The 14,031-nt window shown below is 35.2% G+C and overlaps 1 protein-coding gene and 1 long non-coding RNA gene across 4 annotated transcripts in view; one reads left to right on the top strand and one right to left on the bottom strand.

Moving 5' to 3' along the window:
- PPARG (peroxisome proliferator activated receptor gamma) overlaps positions 1–14,031 on the top strand; it is a 78,206-nt gene that overhangs the window by 21,778 nt on the left and 42,397 nt on the right. The gene's annotated exons all lie outside the window — the stretch shown is intronic.
- LOC139160559 (uncharacterized) lies at positions 58–12,162 on the bottom strand. The gene is made up of 3 exons (XR_011557961.1): positions 12,095–12,162; positions 375–450; positions 58–265 (listed from the first exon to the last, which is right to left on the bottom strand). It is a non-coding gene; the product is annotated as an uncharacterized lncRNA (long non-coding RNA).

Here is a 14,031-nt window from a genome sequence, read left to right as displayed (position 1 = left end):
CTGAAGCAGAATTATAGTATTGGAATAGAATACAAGTAAATGATGCATATATTTTTTTCTTGGATTAACTTTTACAATTTCTCATTGGTTTTTAAATTAGTCTTGTGATAGTGCTGTTGGCCAAAGCTCCTGGTCACTTGCGTCAAGAGTTGATGTAGAGTCGAGAAGAAACATGTTTTATCTGTGGGAACAGGAACCAAAGGTGTTCACAGCAAGAGGACTCTAGCATTGATAGGAATGGAGGGGGCATATTCTTGTTTGTCCTCTGTGGAAAAAAATTAGGAAGTAATTAATTTACTAATTAATTAATCCTGAAACTGTCAGTGTATCATATATTTAGAGGTTATAAATATGGAAAAATAATTTATACTCACGATGCTCAAATGGAACATTGCTGCTAAAATCAATGCAACTGTTTTCTCCTTATCTGTGTGGACATTTTCATTGTGTCTGAAAAAGGAAACTTTAGACATTGGTACCCCGCAAATTAAAAAAAACCCCTCCCCTTCAACTTCATCTTTAAATAATTAAAAAAGCTGTTTTTACTCATTAAACTAGAACAGTGATGGCAAACCTTTTTTGGTTTGCGTGCCAAAAGGAGCGTGTGTGGGTGTGCTGGCATGTGTGCACATACCCACACCCCTTCCCTCCCCCAACACATGCGCACCCCCATGCTCCCCCCGCATTTGTGCACAGGCCTTTCTGAAGCCCCTAGGTGAAAAAAAATGCACAAATGGGCAAACCAGAAGTTCAGGAAAATGCACTTCCGTTTTGCCCACTGTGCTGTTTTTTGCATTCTGGGACTTCAGGAAGTTTCCCTGAACCCTCCGGAGTGGAAAACACAGCACAACGGCAAACCAGAAATGTATTTTTCTGAACTTCCGGTTTGTCCGTTGGGTGATTTTTTTTTGCCTCCGGGGCTTCAGGGAAGAGTCCCTGAAGCATCCAGAGGGCAAAACGGCCTTTCCCAAGGCCAAAAATCAACTGGACAGCGCGCTCATGCGCATTGGGGATGACACTGTTCAGAGTCTTGGGTGCCCTCCAATACGGCTCCAGGTGCCACCTATGGCACACGTGCCATAGGTTCACCATCATAGAACTAGAATCTAGGTTGTGCATTTGACATGAAGCCGATAAAGAAGCTTAATCTACGTCAGCGGTGTTAAATTCCTGGCCTGTGCACTGGATGCCTCAAACGTCATGTCCAAAGGGGAGAAATATAATCACATGAGGCCTCCCTGATGACGTAAGTTTGAAACACCACCATCACGGACCTACAATTATGCTGAGCTTAAATAATATGGAAAGCTCCTAGGAATAGTAGAGAGGTATCACGAGAAGTATTCTGTTTAAAGTTCTCTAGTTTTTATTTGCTGGCCATAAACTAAAATGACATCTGTCTCCACATTGGATTTTTACTCTATATTTGTAGCTTAGTCTTCTTGGAAGTAATAAAAATAGTTAAGTTTAATAATTTAATTTAATTAATGTATATGCATTTATTTATCATTAAATTTATATAGAGAGTGATTCTGGGAGACTTACAAGATCATGCGTGTGATGCAAATAAGGAATATATTATTATAAGAGCCTTGTAAAATTGATCAGTGGTATATTGCCATATTGCAGATAGAAAGAGTGGGTTGCCTAATTTATTTCCTGTCCCATGGTCCCTTAAGTACTATTCTATACTATGCTACATTGGTTCTCTGTGCTACTTATTAAACCATAATCAGCCATGCTTGAAGAAACTTGTTAAACCATAAGCTCAGGCTAAAATTAGTTGTAGTAAGCTCATTGTCAAGGTTTCTGTTCATGCTCTGTGGTGTCTCTCTGCCCACCACATTCACAGTTTCGCAATTTTCCCCCCAATATGGATCATACTGTCTTCATGTGCTCATGAAATAAGCAAACTCATCTCTTCCCACTCGCTTTTTTCTTCTCTCATGTGGAAATGAATTTTTTTCCACTTGCATTCCTCTGTAGGCTGTTTGATCATGGTTAAGAAACATGACTACTTGTAACTAAAGTAATACACTAATTTTTTCATTAATATATTGCACACACAACTGAATGAAAGTTATATTTCAATATTTTAAGCATTCACAAGGAATCAAATTTATGTATGCTTTTTGATTATGGAAATTATTGTTTAAATTGGGTATTTTGTTAAGTATTTGTTACTTTCAGATTTCAGAAATTTGGAGGTAACAAATTAAATTTAAATGTCCATTAGTAAATTATTATGAACTGATATATACACACTAAATTCTGAAGAAACCTCAAGTCTACACCATGGGCACAGTTATTTTTTTCTGAACAACAGAGATACACAAGAATAAAATACAACTGAACCAGTGAAGGGCTGTAAAATATTTTACTACCAGGCTGTGGGCGTGGCTTATTTTGTGGGTGTGGCTTGCCTGCCATGCAACCAGGTGGGAATGGCTTGCTGATCATGTGACCAGGGGGTGGCTTAAAAGTCATGTGAGTGGCTTAAAAATGGCCATGGCAAGGGTTTGGGTTAGGGTTAGGGTGCCTGGCTCACCTTGCCTCAAAGAGATACAGTTTCCCTATCTATTTGCTATTAGTGAACATCCAAAATATACTATTTAATTCTATGTATATATGCCATATGTCACATACATATTACACACAGGCACACAAAAATATATTATCTACTGTATAAACTGTATGTGTATGTACACACACAGAGCTCTTCTAAAATTATACACATTCAACTTCATTTACTGCAATAGGAAAAACATACCCAAAGTCCAGAAGGGAAAAAAATATTTTTTTCTACTGGTTCTGCGTACATGGCCGTATCCATAGGGGCCCATCACTGAACTGAACATACGTTTTTACATAATACATCACTTTATGCACTTTATATATTCTTTGGGAATAATGCCACAATTTCCAATTTCAACAAAGATTGGGATATGTTATCATCTAGCATGCAATTTATTAGTCTATCAATTGATAATCTCAATTGATTATAATCTCAATATTCAAAATTAGGATACCCTATTTTTATCACTTGAAGTTGCTAGTCATGCCAGAGGTTGATCACTGCTGTACTTTCATTGTAGATTATAAAATCATGAACCAGTCAAATAGATTTGCCATTAAAATAGGAAACTTTTTAAAATATCTGAATTATGTTTTCAATAATTAGACCGAAGCAATTGTTTCCCTTTATCTCTGACTCTACGCTCTGTTAATTATTCCTTAAACATCGAATCCCTCATGTCTTAATCTGGCTCTTATTTCCTCCACTGTCATTATAATAAAACTGAAATGAATTATGCTAAATTCATTATGTTTGTGCATAATTAGTAATTTACTCAGAACATTAACATTCTATTTCTTTCCTGAGAATGTATAACCCTCATAATAAGTTGTCATTTAAGGCTGAAATTCAGGTCAGAATATGTGGGCATAAATTCTGTTGCTACTTTACAAAAACCAAGTTAGGTTTTAAAAGTTATCTCTATGTTTGTCTGGCTAAACTTCCTGTTTCTATCCCAAATTGACACTCCAGAAATGGATGGCCATGATAGGAAGCAGTTTGCTTCTTGGAAAATAATGTAAGAATGCTTGCATTTGACTTACTTCACAGGAAGGGAATGATGTTGCCTCTAAGGACCCATATTGGATATTTAAAAAAAAAAAATCAGTTGGCACTTTGAATATAAAAGGAATGTGGAACAAGTATTTAACCTTTTCTGCATTTACAGTACTGTCTTAAATGTATTGGGGCTCATCACTCTATTCTTTTAAAATTCATTTGCTTTCCGTTTTCAGTTCTTCAATTAGATTTGTTCCCTCTAAAGTGCCACTGAATCATCTAAGATATGTAGTTTTAAAATCTAATACTTTCAAATAATAAAATGCACAGTCACTTTCCAGTTACGTAATACAACCCACTACCGCCACATGATCTTTTCTGATAGCAGAAACTGGCATGTTGCAGAAGTAACTCAAAGTCACTGTGAGAATGTCTCAATTCCTTAAATATCCCTTCCTTAAAAGATTTATCAACCTTATATTTTTCATTGTTCCTACATTATAGATACCTAGCTCAAAAATTCCATATCTATATGTTGAAATGTGATTTACTTGGAAAATAATGTTGAAATATTTCATAATGTTAACAAATACTATGAGAGGTTTAACTGTAATAGTTGAAGCAACTGTAATAGTTGAAGCTTTTCAACGGAAGTTTAGAATAGTAATGCAAATTAAATATATGAAGTGGGGGGAAAGGCATAATCTTTAATTTAAAAGCAGTTAACTTGAGTTTTTTGTGGCAGTGATATGTCACCATAGGATGACCTGTAGTGCATGATGCTAAATGTGTCAGTTCTTCACTGAAACTACACTCACTGTGTAACTCACAGTTCACAATCTGTGTGTGTGATAGACATTTCTCAGATCTGCATAAAATCATAGAATTGGAAGAAGCTCTGAAGATCCAATTCCCACTTAATAGGTAATTATAAATAAGATACATCTACTCCTGCATGGAGCATCATATATTTAAAAACCATTATCATATTTGTCATTAACACTTTCTTCTTCAAAGTAGTTACACATAATTTATTATGTTACAATTTTATTGTCAGACTCTGCAATATTGGTCAACCGGCTTTAAATTTAGGGACATAAAATATAACTAGAAAGATAGAAACATAGAAGACTGGCGGCAGAAAAAGACCTCATGATCCATCTAGTCTGCCCTTATACAATTTTCTGTATTTTATCTTAGGATGGATATATGTTTATCCCAGGCATGTTTAAATTCAGTTACTGTGGATTTACCAACCACGTCTGCTGGAAGTTTGTTCCAAGGATCTACTACTCTTTCAGTAAAATAATATTTTCTCACATTGCTTTTGATCTTTCCCCCAACTAACTTCAGATTGTGTCCCCTTGTTCTTGTGTTCACTTTCCTATTAAAAACACTTCCCTCCTGGACCTTATTTAACCCTTTAACATATTTAAATGTTTCGATCATGTCCCCCCTTTTCCTTCTGTCCTCCAGACTATACAGATTGAGTTCATTAAGTCTTTCCTGATACGTTTTATGCTTAAGACCTTCCACCATTCCTGTAGCCCGTCTTTGGACCTGTTCAATTTTGTCAAATATCTTTTTGTAGGTGAGGTCTCCAGAACTGAACACAGTATTCCAAATGTGGTCTCACCAGCGTTCTATATAGCGGGATCATAATCTCCCTGCTTGTTATACCTCTAGCTATGCAGCCAAGCATCCTACTTGCTTTCCCTACCGCCTGACTGCACTGTTCACAGATGTGAGCAGAGCCTGAACTAGCTTAGAGCAGTGATGGTAAATGTATGGCACATGTGCCATATTGAAGAGCATGTGAGGTGTTGCCATAGGCCAGCTTATGTGCGCTGACCAACTAATGTTGGGCATTGGGAAAGGCAGTTTCACCCTCCAGAGGCTTTAGGGAAGCTTCCCTGAAGCCCTGGAGTGCAAAAAAACAGCCCAACGGGAAAAATGGAAGTTTGGAAAAACAGCATTCTGATTTATCTGTTGTGCTGTTTTTCGCATTATGGGGCTTCAGCAAACTTCCCTGAAGCCTCCAAAGTGTAAAAACAGTACAATGGACAAACCAGAGGTCCGTTTTTCCGAACTTCCAGTTTGGGCGTTTTTTCACTGTCCCAGGCTTCAGTGGGGCCTGTGTGCATGCACGGGTGTAGTGGGATTGTACGCATGTGCAGGGGGCAGTGCGGGGGACTGCACATGGGGGATAGGGAGTGGGTATAAGCATTATACCCACTCCCTACACTCGTTATGTCTGTGTGAAATGTTTTAATGTTGAGTGTCTATCATACAAATTTAAATAATTTCTGATAGAATGAGATTCATATATATACTTATTTTTCTAACATGAAAAATGTACAATCTGTCATGGATAGTCAACTCCCCTACATATCCCCCTCACTTGCCACACACACCCTTTTGGCACGTAAACCAAAAAAGGTTCGCATCACTGGCTTAGAGGGTGCACATTCAACTATTTTTCAGATATCTGAGGCATTGTATAACCATAACATGCAAAATGCCACTACTTATGGTAAAATCCTATTCCAATTCAATTACCCATACTAGTCTTATAAACCATATTTTGAATGTTAATATGCTAAATAAAAACTGGAATAGAATCAAAAACTTCCTCCTTTTGGTTTCTAAAGAAGACACATTAACTTCTGCCTCGCTTGAGAAATCTGATCTAAAAGATGACTCAGGACATTGACATTATTAGAAATTTTAATTTTTGCTTACACATTTACATCCTGTTTGTTATATATACTAAAATCTTCAAATTACTTTATTACCACATAATCCTCATGAAAAAGAGTAGTCGATATTCGTTATGTCTGTGTGAAATGTTTTAATGTTGAGTGTCTATCATACAAATTTAAATAATTTCTGATAGAATGAGATTCATATATATATTTTTCTAACATGAAAAATGTACAATCTGTCATGGATAGTCAACTCCCCTACATATCCCCCTCACTTGCCAGCTACAAATTACAACACTTCCTCTTTTAGAGGAGGGAGTGTATAAAATGTAATAAATAATTTCAGAATACAGATCAGAACAAATAATTTGCAAGCAAAATGAGCTTTGCCTCAGATAAATCCTCAGCAAACATTTTCGTCACTGTTTCCAGTAGAGTATTCTTAAAGAAACAGAAACTTCCCAAATAAACTAAGTCACTAGGAGAATAATGGGTTTAGCAGACCACATTTTCTGGTGGCTTGCTGCTGCCGCCCCCCCCTCATCCTGAAAAATGAAGGATCGCTATCTTCCCCAAACCCCTGGAAATTTGGTATTTACATTTGCCTGCAAATTATAGCATGCCCTGCTTCTGATGAAATGAACACTAGTCAAACACACCTTTCATAATAACCTTTTTAGTGTTAACTGTAACAACATACCAAATGTGTCTTTTAAAAAAATAAATAAATCAGTGACTTAAGAGAAAGATGGTCGCAGTTCAGTAGTAGTTGAATGTACATCCCCCAACACACACACTCATTATGCTTCTTATACACACTGTAAATACAGTGTTGTAGGCATATACATGTTAATACAAGTTGGCATTCTTCAGATGTAATTTCCTCCATTCAAAAGGGTGGTTGGTTAAAAGTTAGGCTTATCAACAAAAAGTTGATAGATTATATTTCCTTGAATAGTGCAAGTAGATATGTATCTGTTGATATAATATGCATGTATTTGTATAGACAAATTGTTCACATTCCCTATATGTATCTGTACTTGTCTGATCAATGACACATTAACCAGGGATAGTATTTCCCATCTGGACAGTAAGAGAAAGTCACATGGAGGTGAGAATGAAGCAAGAACTACCTATACTGTTTATCTCTAAAAAAAGACACAGATATAATTGCCATATTGAAAATCTAGGTCATCGATAAAAATTATGAATACAATTTCTAAACCTGATCATAGTCATGTTCCATCAATTTGAATGGGATTGTTGGCAAATTCAGGTAATCTTCACTCATGACTGTTCATTTAATGATGGTTCAAAGTTATGGTGGTCTTGGAAAACTGTCTTTCAAGTTAAACCATTGTATCAGCCCCATGGTCATGTATTTGCAATTCTGGCACTTGGCAATTAGCTTGTACAGTACTGTATTTACAACCAGTTGCAGCATCCTATAGTCAACTAATCATGATTTCTGACCTTCCCAGACAATTTTTAGCAATCAATGTAAATTGGGGAAGCCAGATTTTCTTATTAACCACGATTCATAATGGCCATGTGACTCACTTAATGATCAGAGTAAAAATGTGAAATCGGCTCTGGTCACATAATGACTTGTTTAACAATTGCATCTCTTAGTGACTGAAATTCTGGTCGTAATGCTTTTTTTTTAATTTTCCTACTTGTTTGGCAGTAATTTAAGTCATTTTAATATATAGAAATAATAAATAATAAATAACAGAGAGGGACAGCATACAAATCTAATAAATAAATAAAATAAATAAATAAGTATAGTTAAGTACTGTATAGTACTCCTTAGATTTAACATCTGGGGATTATGGGATTGTGGTCCTATTCAAATATTGGATTATCAGTTGAGGAACTTTATGATAATAATTTAAAAGTTTTTCTATTGCTGAAATAATGTAAAAACCTTAAAATGTCTAAAGTTTGTTCTATTTGCATAATTCCTATTTATTATACATAAATGTAAACTATAGGGAAAAAAACTTCAGTTGATCAATTCTGCTTTAATATTATTCCTAATTTTTTTCTGAGACTTTATAAATGCAAGTAAATCAATAAATGTGCTCTATTTTTTAAAAACGTAAGTAAAAATAAAAGTTTTAAAACTAACCTTGAGTAAACCAGGGGTTATGGTTTAGAGAATTATGAATATCACCCATTGAAACTAAAGAGAATTATATGGTGAAAGAGGAGAGCTTTTCTGATTTTATAGGCAAGTAAGAAAGAACATTTTACTTGTGCATCTGTGTGCATTTCTCTTAAGTATATATCCAGTATATATAGTTAAATAATGTGATTTGATATATGGGATTTAGATTTGTATTGACTTTCTTGAGTCTATTATTTTTAGCCTCATTCAAATGATTTCTGGAAAATTGGTGTTTTGGCATTGGTCAAGCACTCCTCCATGTCTGCCATTTTTGAATAAGCTAATACCTATTGTTTATCCATTCTTTGTGAAAGCGCTAAAAGCACCTGATATGGCACTACATGAACATGGATCCTAATACTAACCAATAAATGTTTCAAACTACAATCTGAAACGTTTCTACTAAACAATAAAACCCACTAAATGTTGCAAATCTTATTTCTAAGTAAACATGCACATAGTTTTGATTTGTTACATTTGTTCCAAAGAGAAAAAGACACCCAACATTGCTTCCATCTTGCATCAGATGAAATTGAGACAGAATCTGTCTCAGGATAAAATTTGTAGGTGCTACTCTCCATGAATCATTTCATTAACTATTAGTAGATGTCTGCTGTATCACAGTTACGTAATCGCCGGAGGTGGGGGAGTCTTTTAGCAGAGACCTTTGCTCCTGCTGGCAAACGCTTAGAACTCATTGTGCCAAGCAATTAAATATGACACTAGATGTCTGCAGAATTCTGTTACCCATCTCTAAAAATTGCACTGCAATGCAAACCAAGTTATTTCTATAACTGTAGTAAATTTCATAGGGAAACTTTTTTGATGACTAAACTAAGGTACCAATACGCAGGCTACATTGAGCCCTAGTCATATTTTTGTGGGTCCCACAACAATTTCATGTCTTAATGATCACACTTCTGAGAATCAGTAACTTGGCCATTTTGATGATGCTTATTTTCTTCAGCCTCCAGATGCCTATTTATATTACTTTAAATAAAAATGCTGTTCAGAGTGCCAATCCCCCCCAAAATGAATTTTAAGCCTGATTCCAAGCTATTTGTACTTTTTATTTCCATTCATGTCTAGTATAAGTCATGAGGATGTACTGGCATTATTTGGTTATCATTTTTATTTCTAAGGATATCCATTTGCCAACAAATCTGGGCAACTGGCATTATAATGCAAATGCTGTAAATTTTCTGTTGGTTGGGTCATTGCTAAATCTACTAAGAAAAATGCATTATTAGCATTAGCCTGATCAAGTGATGAGCGAATTGAGATGGGGTGAAACCAGGTCTTTAGGTAATTATAATAATAATAATAATAATTTATTAGAATTGTATGCCGCCCCTCTCCGAAGACTCGGAGCGTCTTAGGTGTCCTATGCCATGTTGGACTTTATAAGTACAATACATTGAATTGGACTCAGAAACAAACTGGTACCTAGCGCAATTTACAAAACTGCACTATGTACCAGCAAGTGCTCTTTGTACCTTTCTTCAAGAACCCAGTATAGCTTGCACTGCCATACTCCACCCCAGCTAAAGCTTCCAGATATTTTCAGAATTATTAAATAGATTATTCTTTGGCCAAGGACCAGGTGTCCACTTGACTGATTTTTGCAGCCTTACTTGAAAAGAAACCATCACAAAACAACATATATGATAGAAAAAAACATGCTCTTTCTAATGAAATAACAACAACAACAACAACAATAATAATAATAATAATAATAATTAATTAGATTTGAATACCGCCCCTCTCCGAAGAGTCGGAGCGGCTCATGAAGATGATTGAAGGTGAGAAAACAAGGTCCCCATGGAGATTAGAACTGCCCCCAACCCTCCTTGCCTTTCGTAAACTTCTTAAAACCCACCTCTGCCGCCAGGCATGGGGGAACTGAGACATTTCCCCATGGCCTATACAGTTTATGCATGGTATGTTTGTGTGTATGTTTCTTTTTAAATAAGGGTTTTTTAATTACTTTTAATTATTAGATTTGTTATACATTGTACTATTATTGTTGTGAGCTGCCCCGAGTCTACGGAGAAGGGTGTCATACAAATCTAATAAATAATAATAATTACCCTTTTCTAGCCATTCTGAACCATGATATGTTTTTAAAAATGCATTAATATGATTAGAAAAACCAGAGCAGAATAGCTTATAAAAAGACAGAATATATTCTTTGACTATGGAGATGATCTAGAAACCAATGTTCTCAGTTTAAAGGTCTGAATATTGGATGGGGGTAATATCATTGGTACTGAAATAGAATATTTTAAACAGAAGAGAGGTTCATATATTTAAAGAGGTTTGTGGTGGTGCAGTGCTACATGAGTTTACCTGAAATCACTTTACCACAGGTTCTCACACTGATTATTTGTTGTTTATTTAAACAATTTTAAGAGCTGCCCAATTTCTGAAAATTCTGGGCAACATGTAGTTAAAAAAGTAGGGACAATACAAAAAATAATAATCATGGAAAGGTAGAGAAATTTATTTATTTATTTATTAAATTTGTATGAAATAGAAAAGAAAGCTTGAAATTAAAAATGGCTGATGTAGGTAATTTTCATGGTGAAATAACTTGAAAACTACTTATTCAAAAGCTGCTGCTGTGTTTCATTGTTGTCCCATATTGTGTTTTCAGATAGATAGGGTAAGAATCTAAGTATGTATTAGCAATGCCATTGTAAACAGTCCCAGGAGAGGGACAGCATATAAACTAAGTAAGTAAGTAAGTAAGTAAGTAAGTAAGTAAGTAAGTAAGTAAGTAAGTAACAAACACACACACAAACAAACACAAACACCTAGCCAGCCTACCCTAGGATTCACTAAAGCATATTCTCAGATCAATACTGAAATTTCTATTAAACAAACAAGAACAAATTTGGAAAAACCATTTTGCAAGTTTTCTTCTCACTTGTTATTAATTCACTTTCAAGTACATTGGATTAAACTGAAAACATTTCCCTTCCCTCATTCTGAGAATAAGATGATTATAAGTAGTCTTTGGCAGCAGGAATATTGGTTTTTTTAAAAAAAGTTTATAATTCTACATGCCAACTTCAAATACTAGAGTTTTATACCTTAAAAATTGTGTTTAGGTGAGTGAAATCTGACTGCCATCCAGTGCATATCCAAACATGCTTAAATCTGATTGATTTTAAACTATTTGAATACAGCAATCCTGTACAGAAATACTCAGAGAAGTTTGAAGTCCACATATCAGAAAGGAATTAAAGTTGGCAAAGCATAATTTTTACCAGTGAAACTCCCTGAGTAAACTTTACAAATTAGACTAATATACCTTAAAATGTTTATTTACATGGTGTGTGTGTGTACACAGGTGTAGACACACAAAATGATAAAATAATTCCCTGGGTAATACTCAGTTTCCTGGGAAAAGATGGAAATGTCCCTGTGAGGGGTGGGGATGGGTGTTTAGAAAGAATACAAAAATATACTTAAATGGGGAAAAAAATCAGTACATTTTCCAATCTGTATTTCAGTGTGTTCCTCTAGCCAAAATAAAGAGCTTTCATCTATCTTTTTTATTTCTATACTACAACACTTTTGATTCAGAAGATTGCATTTACACGATAATTTAACTCGAAATCAAATTTATACTTTGCTTACATCTGTCTCGTATTAAAGTGTTTGCATATGTAACAACCATGGCTGGAAGCAGATTTCCATGTTGACTGTAAAGAATGGGGGAAAAGTGATATATTTCAAAAGTAAAGAAATGTATTGACTTTGAGGAAGTACCTGTTAGAACTTGAATGGCCTGAATGGCAAATTTTTTCTGTTGTTGTGTTATGTAAATTTTTGGCCAAGTTTTCCACATTTTTTAAGGGACTGTCTGCTTGTTTTAAAACCGGAAAACAAGATTCTGTCATCTGAATGGTATGTCCTTAATGGTATGCCCTTAATTTGGGGTATTTCGGTATTGTTCCAGATCCAGTTTTTTTTAGTGCAAAGCAAAAGTTCTGTCCTTGAGATGGGGTTCTTTTTCCTGTCTCTGAGAGGAGGTCTTCTCAGTACTAACTGCTGGTGATCAATCAAACTAAAGACCTCCCAAACTCTATATAAGGCCATCTATAGCTCTTGTAGATTCAGAGTTTTTTATACAAATTGGAAGCAATTATTTACAGTCCAAGCAATTTTACTTAAGTTATGAGGTAATGGTAACATAAAATTGCTGGAAACTTGGTCAAAAAACCCAGAAAATATTTGGTCAATATTTGGTCAAAAAAACATACAAGTCCAGATTATATTTGGTAATGGAAAATCTATGATTATAGATTTGCACAATGTAATAGAATTCTATGGTATTTATTCATGCAAGCCATGTTAATTGGTGGTTTTACTTGGTGGGAGTCTAAAAAACTATAATCAAATGAATGGTGTTTCCTAAATAATAGTAATAATAATAATAATAGTAATAATAATAATAATAATTATTATTATTATTAATAATTAGATTTGTATGCCGCCCCTCTCCATAGACTCGGAGTAAATACTAAGTAGTATTACATTTGAGGAAAAAAAGCACTCCAAAGCTATTGTAAAATGCTGCCACTTTATCTTTACCTGCCCTTTGAATTGCAATAAAGTATGACTAAAAACATGCACATCTCCTTTTGCTATGTAATTAAATGCATCAGGTAAGCTCTGAGTAATGTTGTGCTCCCTCTGCTGATTTTACAGTACCACAACAGAATAACTTGAAAGGGAATTAATAAATAAATGTCCAGAAGATGTTATGTGTTAGCAGAAGGTATACAACCTGAGGCACTAGGACTACATGCAGTCCTTAGGTTTGGTTCCCAAAGACCTCCAAAGTTTGTTACCAAATTATGATTTCTAATAACAGAGAATATGAAAATGACGTTGTATTTGACTGAAAAGTGTAGGCATCCATACAGGGGGACAAGAGGAAAATATTTATCATGATAAAACAATTATATTTGCCTCAGATGTTTGGATGAAAATACCTGTGAACAGATTATGTCATGATATCAGGTATGTTGTCATCCTGACCCAATCTTTTGTTAAAGATACCTGTCTTATTAACTATCATGACTGTGCAACAGTTTGGAATTGAAGAGGAAAAGCTTCTTTGGTGAGGTTATATGTGTTATATCTGGCGGGACCCAGGGGAAGAGCCTTCTCTGTGGCAGCCCCGACCCTCTGGAACCAACTCCCCCCTGGAGATTAGATCTGCCCCCAAATCTTCTGTTATATGTGAGGTTATATGTGTAGCAGCTATAAGAACACAATTTTTCTCCATACTGTGAGGGCTGCAGAAGTGAAAACCAGACAATGTGAAAGTGTGTATAGCCAATAGGATAGGCTTGCCTTACCCAGTCCCATGGATACTTTCTCAGGAGGGCACTAGAGACCCATCTCCTATTTTTTGTCATATCCTATGTTCTCGTTATGTGCCTAGCAAAGCATAGTGCTGTCCTGTTCATTGCCCTTTCTCTACTCATTGAAAGTAAAAAACAGAATAAGGAAATGAAAAGCCTTCTCTCCCATGGGTACCAATTCATTTGCACTGAGCATATTTT

The sequence above is a fragment of the Erythrolamprus reginae genome, chromosome 2 (assembly GCF_031021105.1).
Source record: "Erythrolamprus reginae isolate rEryReg1 chromosome 2, rEryReg1.hap1, whole genome shotgun sequence".
Lineage (NCBI taxonomy): Eukaryota > Metazoa > Chordata > Lepidosauria > Squamata > Dipsadidae > Erythrolamprus > Erythrolamprus reginae.
The sequence above is the reverse complement of the archived record's forward strand: the minus strand, read 5'-3'. Positions and strand labels throughout refer to the sequence as shown.